Source organism: Lagenorhynchus albirostris, chromosome 20 (genome assembly GCF_949774975.1).
Source record: "Lagenorhynchus albirostris chromosome 20, mLagAlb1.1, whole genome shotgun sequence".
Lineage (NCBI taxonomy): Eukaryota > Metazoa > Chordata > Mammalia > Artiodactyla > Delphinidae > Lagenorhynchus > Lagenorhynchus albirostris.
Window position 1 is genome coordinate 55,675,833 of NC_083114.1, and position 8,586 is coordinate 55,684,418.

The 8,586-nt window shown below is 43.5% G+C and overlaps 1 pseudogene; it reads right to left on the bottom strand.

Moving 5' to 3' along the window:
• Nucleotides 1–257: 257 nt before the first annotated feature.
• LOC132512394 (U4 spliceosomal RNA) lies at nucleotides 258–468 on the bottom strand (annotated as a pseudogene).
• Between the last annotated feature and the right edge of the window lie 8,118 nt (nucleotides 469–8,586).

Below are 8,586 nucleotides of genomic sequence, written 5' to 3' on the forward strand. Positions count from 1 at the left end.
ACTGCTGTCAAATTAAGGACCTTTTGCCCTTTTCCAGCTCCTTCTCTTGAAAGGATGCAGAAATGCAGTATTATTTAAAAAAATTCAGTGAGAGAAAGGAGCTGTCATCACAGCAGGGTGATGCTGCTGTTAGTAATAATTTTAACGATAATAAAAATAACATCTGGGGACTTCCCTGGAAGTCCAGTGGTTAAGTTGCTGCACTTCCAGTCAGGGGGTGCGGGTTTGATCCCCGGTGGGGGAGCTAGGATCCCACATGCCGCGAGGCACAGCCAATAAATAAATAAATAATAACATCTAATATTTATGGAACAATCACTATATGCCAAGCACTAGAATAGCAGTTCTCAACCAGGGGTATTTTGGCCCCTTGGGGACATTTGGAAATGTTTGGAGACATTTTTCAATTAGCAATAATCGCACCTCAGATAAACCTCACTGGCTACGATACTGCCACTGCGCAAAGCTGGAGACATTTTTGATTGTGACAATGGAGGTGTGGTGGCACGTAGGTGGTTTGCTGCTGGTATCTAGCCGGTAGAAGCTAGGATACTGCTAAACATCCTACGATGCACAGGACAGGCCCTCACAACAAAAAATTATCCCACCTGAAATGTCAATACTGTTAAAGCTGATCAACCTTGCAGTAGACTGAGGCTTTTACACGTATTTAACCTTCAAAATAACCCTATTATTGTCCCCATTTTACAGATAAGAACATCTAAGCTTAAGGTAACTAACAAATTCTAACAACTTGTTTTGACTTTTGAACTTTTAGATTTTTCTTTTTTTAGGGCAAACACAGGATTTTATCCATCTTTTTTGCAGCCAAGCACAGTCTTATATTGAGATCTAAACACCACTTACTGAGTTCTGATGCTGTTTGAAGGCACATTTAGTATTAAATATTAAGTATTAATAATTATTAAAATATTTCTCTAACAAACGTGAATGAGATCATTTTGGTGGTTAATAGTCCCTGCTTTTTTTTTGGAAATCTTTGCCTTGTTTATTTATTACAACGAATGCTAAAAATTGGAGACACATTATCCTACAGAAAGTCTGTATCAGCTTACATTCCTATGAATCATGCTTACGTGTCACTGAGAATGAGACACAGATTTCTTTCTTGAGATCGATTTGGTTCTACAATAATTGTAGAACATTTAGGTTTGTTCCATAGCTGGGAATTGGTTCTTTCAAATGTCAGCATGAAAGTTATTCAGCTGAAGCTGACCCAGCCCCCATCCCATTCTGGGATGAGACTGGGTAACAGCTGGTGACTGGGGAAGGGGAAGAAGATATTATATAATGTCTACAAAAGTAATGAAAAGTTGACAACTGCTAAGATAAGCAACCAGTAAGATACGGAATGAGAATCTACAGTCATTTAAAAATATGTTTTCTAAGCATAGTATCCAGACTTTCCCTCAGATCCTCTGTTCTTTATGCCTGACCTCTGATAGTGGTGTGGCATGGGCTGTTGAGAAAACAGTGGTCCTGATGCCTTGAGATTTCAGACAAGAGAGGCAATCTCTCCCTGAAAACCTTGTACAGAATTAGGTCATTGAATTCCAACAGTGTTGGGCCCTTAGGAAGATGACTGCTGTTTTTCTTGTTTTCCTTTTTGATAAATGCCAAGCTCCTTGTCAAAATCTTTATGACTAGAGATGGGAAAAACAGACATTTTCTTTTGAAATCATTTCTCTGCTTCTGGCTTGGGTTTTCTGATCACCTCTCTTTCCTCTGTTCTTTTTTCTTTCCTCTTCTCCATTTTTTTCAACCTTTTCACAGTTCTATTTCCATTTTTTCCTCTCTCCTTATATACTATAAGGACCGTGTAAAGTATGAAGCAAGGAAAGGGAGGAGAATTGCCTAAATAATTAGACTGACCATCCAATGGGAAAGTTTATATGCATATGTGCTTTTTCTCCCCCTAGGGAGAGGGTCCATCTCGTTCAACAGGTTTTTAACAGTTTAAGAATCACTATTGTGGGCAGACATGGCAGCCCATGCAAAGGCAGAGACATGGAAAGAGAACAATACACTTACAGGAGTCAACAGCAAGAACACAACATAGGTTTCTACGCAGTGTAGGTGGAAATGAGGCTAAACAATGTCGACCACTATCAGAGGGATAACCCAGGGCCTGGATGGAGAAGAGGTCTGAGGCTGACTCAATACGGTTTAAAGAACTAACTGCAACAAGGATACTGAACAAAATCCAGTTGCTCTCAAGTGGCTGATCCATCTATTTGCTGATAGATAGGCCAGCAAAACCCAGCCACCCTACAGAGGGACTGCGAATTCCCAGTTCACTGTGTTAAAGCTGGACGAGTGGGCTAGAATGTCCAGCTGTTTCATCAGTCCTTGATCAAATCTCATCCTCTATCCCCCTCCAAACCAAAATAACATCGACTACATCTGCCTCTGGCCCTGAGAAGGTCTGGCCAACCGGCAAGAGGCTGGCACAAGACTCAGCTCCCTCTTCAAGGGCTGTCTTTATACTTGATTGCATCGTGGGCACATAAAACAACATCGAACTCTCCGGTACTGGGAGAGAAAGTTCTTAGGACCGAAGCGGGTGGAAGCTCTGGACCTGAGGTGTGTTGGGAGGAGGTAATGGTTTTCACTGAATTCCTTTTTATATTTTATTTAGATTAAGTTCTGCTCAGCAGGGTGATTTCTTAATTAGAGCCGCCCGGCCAGGCAGACCTCCAGCTCAGACCCCTATGCTGCCTTCTAAGGTTTCATGAGGAATCTTGTCCTGCCTTATTTCCTGAGTTCTAATATTTGAATAGTATGCAGTGGATTTCAATGGGAGGAAAAGACATGTAATTTAATCATCTTTATTAGATTTTGCCCATGGATGGGGAGAGGGCAAGGAAAGAGGAGGGATGTGTGTCCTCTCTTTGTTAACTTTTTTTTTCTTTTTCTCTACCTTTCTTCCAGTGGTCAAAGGAGGAGGAGACTCAATGGCCTTCTCCTTTCCCTGTATTTTTGAAACAAAAAAGCGAAATATGAACCTTAAGCCCCCATAAGAAGTGTGTTCATTTCAGAACTTTTCAAGACTTGGTGGAGAGATTTACATAAACAAATTACTCAGTTCCTCCTTCGGTAACCTCGATCTGATCCTGAGATCGTGAGTGTAAATGTGGGGCTCCCATAGCTTTTTGTTCTCTCCATCGCTATAGAAGTTGCAGACGGTGCTCAGCAAGACCTCAGCCGTAAAAAAGAATGAAATAATGCCATTTGCAGCGACGTGGATGGACGTAGACATTGTCATACTGAGTGAAGTTAAGTCAGACAAAGACAAATATCATATGATATCGCTTATATGTGGAATCTAAAAAAAGTTCATAAGTAAATGAACTTATTTACAAAACAGAAATAGAGTCAGTCACAGATGTAGAAAACAAACATATGGTTACCAAGGGGGAAAAGGGGGATGGTGGAGGGATAAATTGGGAGATGGGGGTTTACATATACACACCATTATATATAAAATAGATAACTAATAAGAATCTACTGTATAGCACAGGGAACTCTACTCAGTACTCTGTAATGACCTGTATGGGAAAAGAATGTAAAAAAGAGTGGATATATGTATATGTATAACTAATTCACCTTGCTGTACAGCAGAAAGTAACATAACATGGTAAATCAACTATACTCCAGGGCTTCCCTGGTGGCTCAGTGGTTAAGAATCCACCTGCCAATGCAGGGGACTCGGGTTCGAGCCCTGGTCCTGGAAGATCCCACATGCCGCAGAGCAACTAAGCCTGTGCATCACAACTACTGAGCCTGTGCTCTAGAGCCTGCGAGCCACAACTACTGAAGCCTGCCTGCCTAGAGCCCGTGCTCTGCAACAAGAGAAGCCACCGCAATGAGAACCCGCGCACAGCAACGAAGAGCAGCCTCCGCTCGCCGCAACAACCAAGACCCAACGTAGCCAAAAATAAAATAAATAAATTTATTGAAGTAACCCAATATTCCAATAAAAATTAATTAAAAAAACGAAGACCTTACAAAATGGAGGAAAATTAAAGAGGGAAATGGTCCACAGTGCATTCTCTTACCAGTCCTAAATTGGTGTCATTTTGGCCACCATCCAGGGGAGAAAACCCAGCTTATAGAAACAGAGAGAGAAGATGTGAAGCCAATGCAAGGAAGGGAGGTTTGTCATGCTGCTGTCCTCAGGATGGGATAGGAAAACTGAGTAGGAATTAACATGAGCAAATAGTCAGCAGGAGCTCTTTCAGAGGAAATAAATCTACTGGAGTTTTCCAAGAAAGAGATACAGAATTCAGCATGGCACATCAAAAAGAGAAAGAAAAATACTGTGTCCACAACTCTCCCAACTGTCCTGCTAAATGCAAAGAAATGCACACCCTTCATGTTTCTGGATTTCCACATCGATGGGCACATTTGATGAGGGTCTGTATTCTTTCATTTACATTTTATTACCCCAAATCCACCCGGACGTGTGCGCATGTGTGTGTACACACACACGTGCACACGCGTACAGACACATACACCCTGCAGCCTGTAACCCTCTCTTATGCCCCTATCCTGTTGATCTTTCTTCACTTAAAAATTATCGGCAAAGAATTTATTCATTTGGGAGAATTCCAGGCACTACATTTACGTACAGTTCCAATGAAATGGGATCCAGACTTTTCAAACCGTGCTGTTTGCAGATAAAACACAAAGGCGGGACCTCATTATCTGGAGACATGGCCCCTTCTTTTCCCTCCTGCCTTTTGTTTCTGAGCAATTTTAAGCTTGTTTGGAAAGTCTCATAACAGGGGCAGAATGTTTTCCACCACGTCTATTTCAGGAGGGTTTTTAGTTAAGAATAATGAATTTATCTCTAAACAGATAGAAGAGTTTTACCAAAGCTAGAAAAGACACTTTTGCTAATATCCCACATAGGCTGATCTTAATCCTCTCATTGTTCAAGATGCTTGGTCTATGAGAGTCTTATTTATGTGCCAAATGTCTTTATTAAAGCATTATATTAACACAGAAAAAAAAATCCCATTACAATGTGTTTCTCTGTGTGATCAAATGTTATCCACAGACCTGTTGATACCCTATTTATTCTGAAATTTGAAAAGGTAAAATTCTGATACAGCCCACTGTTTGGCCAAGTTTTTCAAAATTCATTGTAATATGGCTGGAGGGGTTACTAGGTCCTAGCCAGGAAAAGGCCTACATTTTATCAAGGCAGTAGTCCCTACCACAAAGAAAACTGAAAAACAGGCCTTGCATGCACCCAGAGAGATGGATTCTTGGCAACACTGTACTGTGATTTGACCTGTAGAGACACAATGCATCTGTCATATCCACTTTGATTTAAAAAACCCAAGTGGCACATTTGAAGACAAACCGCACTACTGAATCCAGAGTTGTGGGATGGGAAGAGAGTTTAAAAAGTCAAGAGAAGCAAAGTTTGGTGTGTTTGGATATTGGATTTTGAAAGTGAACTAAAAAAATAGTAATAGCAAGATTTTTGAATGCAAATTTAATGCATGTTCATTGTAAGGGGGCAAAGTCACTCATAACCCTACCACCGAGAAAGTACATTTGTTGTGGATTCCTAGACTGGATTTCTGCCTTCAGGTGGAAGTGAGTTTGAAACAGTCAGCGTTAGGAGCTAGTCTAGAATCATGGGTCTTATAGGCATTAAGAGAACCTAAAAAGAGAAGAGCCCAGGCTCATAGGGTCCAAGGACTCTGGCCTGTCAGGCAGAATTGGAGGGCTAGGTGGACCAAGTAAAGAAATCAGCAGAAGAGTCCAGATGAAGCGGTAGATACAGCGGGACCATGCATGACTGGGTAGCAACAAGACGTTGCAACAGAGGTGGGACGGATGTGGCTGACGTCAGAGAGAGAAAGGGGAGCATGCACAGAGCTTGGCCCTGGAGATACATTTCAAATCCTTTAGCCTTTCAAAGATGATTAACCCAAACCACCTTTCTTGCTTCTTCCAGATGCCTTAGTATCTCATATTATTACGAAGTACCTTTCATGTTAAAAATACATGTTTGGGAAGCAAGGGTGATTTTTCTCTTTTCTTTTTAATTGCAATTGTGATGTACTCACGGCCTGGCATTCTACGAGGTCTGGCTTAGATTAGTCTCTGGCTGAGAGGTGCATGCTAATTTAGTGACTGCAATTATGTCTGTCTCTACCCGTGGCCTGCTCTACGTGGGACATGCCCTTTGAGTTGTTTTTCTCCAGCAGAAGTAGTGGTTAGGCTGGGCCATCTACAAGTTTTTGCCCCAGGCCCCTTATGACACATATTGGTGAGACAACAGGCCAGGATTAGAGGTATCATCTGTGATACTGAAATTAATTGGCAACCAGGGGGTTGATTCCACGAAAATCATAAGCATCGCAAGCATGTACTCTAATAGAAGTCCCCAACCATCACAGGTGTGTTTCTGCCTCCCAGCCATTATAATTCTTCCAATAAAATAAGCAAAAGGGAAGAAACGAACTTTCTCTACATACCAGTGCTTTTGCTTGGGGTCTGTCCCACCAGCCACAGGCTGCAGGTAGAGGTGTGCACGTCGGCTGAGACTCCAGAGCCATCACCAGCCTTTGCTGTTAGTCTGCAGAGATTGACAAAGAGGAAACAAGCTGTATCACCCTGTGCTGGAAAAACTGACAAGTGGGGCAGTGGGTGGGTCCCCCCTCCTGCTGTATTAAAAAACTGCAGAAGCCCCAAGTTTGGAGTTTGGACTGTTTGACCCCAGAGCAAGATAGACTATATATTAAAAACAGATGAGCCTATTTGCAGGGCAGGAATAGAGACGCAGACGTGTGGACACTGGGGTGGGGGGAGGGTGGGATCAGCTGGGAGACTGGGATTGACATATATACACCATCATGTGTAAAACAGATAGCTAGTGAGAACCTGCTGTGTAGCACAGGGGGCTCAGCTTGGTGCTCTGTGATGACCTAGATGGGTGGGAAGGGGGGAGGGGGGAGGGAGGTCCCAGAGGGAGGGGATATATGTTTACATATAGCTGATTCACTTGGTTGTACAGCAGAAACTAACACAACATTGTAAAGCAGTTATACTCCAATAAAAACAAACAAAAAAACAAACCAATACTAAATCAGTTTTAAAATACACATTAAGAAGCCCTTTCCCCCTAGCACACCTGGATATTATTCATCAACAGAAAAGAGAATAAGCTACCTGCTCTCTCTAAAACCACCCTCACGCTTCTAGATTCACAAATGATTCCAGGAAACCAACTGCTTGAGTCTGGGCGTTTGGGGGTGAGGGTGATGCCTAGAGTGAAGGGTGGAAAGCTCACTGTTACAAAGTTCCATCTGCTGCTTCCTGAGATGGGGAGCTTGGCTGTGAAGCCACAGGAGGCTGGAGGGGTGGAGGTTGGGGACAGGAAGAGGAGGAAGTGAGCAAGGGGGCGATGCCTGGGAGGGCTCCGGGAGAGTAACCAATTCCTTCGCTGGGGGCAGGTGGAAGTCTCCAGGGTCATTATCGGGCAACCTGCAAAGGCAAGGGAGGAAAGAGATTTCCGGAAGTCTCCCGCTCTCCCTCCTGCCTGCTTCCCTCCTTCTCCTAGCGGTTGATTGCAAGGAACAGAGGAAGGAAGCATGTATCAAACCCAAAGAAGAAAGGACCCCTGCCATTCCCCGCCACGACACCGACCCTGAATTTCAGCAATATTGTGGCAGCGGTGCTTTGCAGAGTAACAGCAGCCAGGGCAGGAGGCAAATCCGATTCCAAAAGGGCTGTTTTCTTTAGCGCTAAGAGCGCAGCATAGGTACAGGTTCCATATCAAAGGAAAAGGGATCAAGTCTGTGCAACCTCACATCAGGTCCTGGACCGGGGGTGGGGGGGGGTTGGGTGGGGAAGGCAGGTTCAAACCCCAGATACTTCAGTCAAACACCAGCTATGTCTCTAGACCTCATTTCTGTGGCTCTTATTCTGAGCAAACACGCAAATCAGAAGACAATCTGGCTCCCAGGCTACAATTGGTCCAGGCGAGGGCTGAGCAATGGGGACAGGCTGCCGCTCTTCACAGGCTTATCTTCTAGGTCTTGAAAGGTCATTTTGTTTTATTCTGCTAGCTTTCCACCTGCAAGGAATCCCCCTAGGGGAGAGGTCTTAACTAGCTTAACTAGCGTTAAAAGGAGTTTCACTCCCTGAACACTGAATGTAAAGGCCTGAGAGAAAATTCCAGGAGCCGGCATCAGAGGTTTTTTTTTGTGGATAAAGTACGGGCCTCCACATTTGCATATAATCAAGGGGCACCCGGTCACACCAGTGACTTTTGTCTCTAGCCTCTTCACCTACCAGAGCAAACCTAAGGCAGGCAAGCATCTTGAGTCTGAATTTTCAGGTGGAACGAGAGAAACCCGGCCAGGGGGGAGTGATTCGCTCTCAGTTACTTAGGATGAAAAGGGATCACTTTGGGTGAGGAACACTTGCTTATACTTGCACATTGAGGTTTGCCTGGGAAAGGAGAGTGAGAGAATGTGCTGGGCTTGGTAATTTCTGATGTCTGTCCTAGTCTCTATTGCTAATATTTTTTCCAGTCCCCAG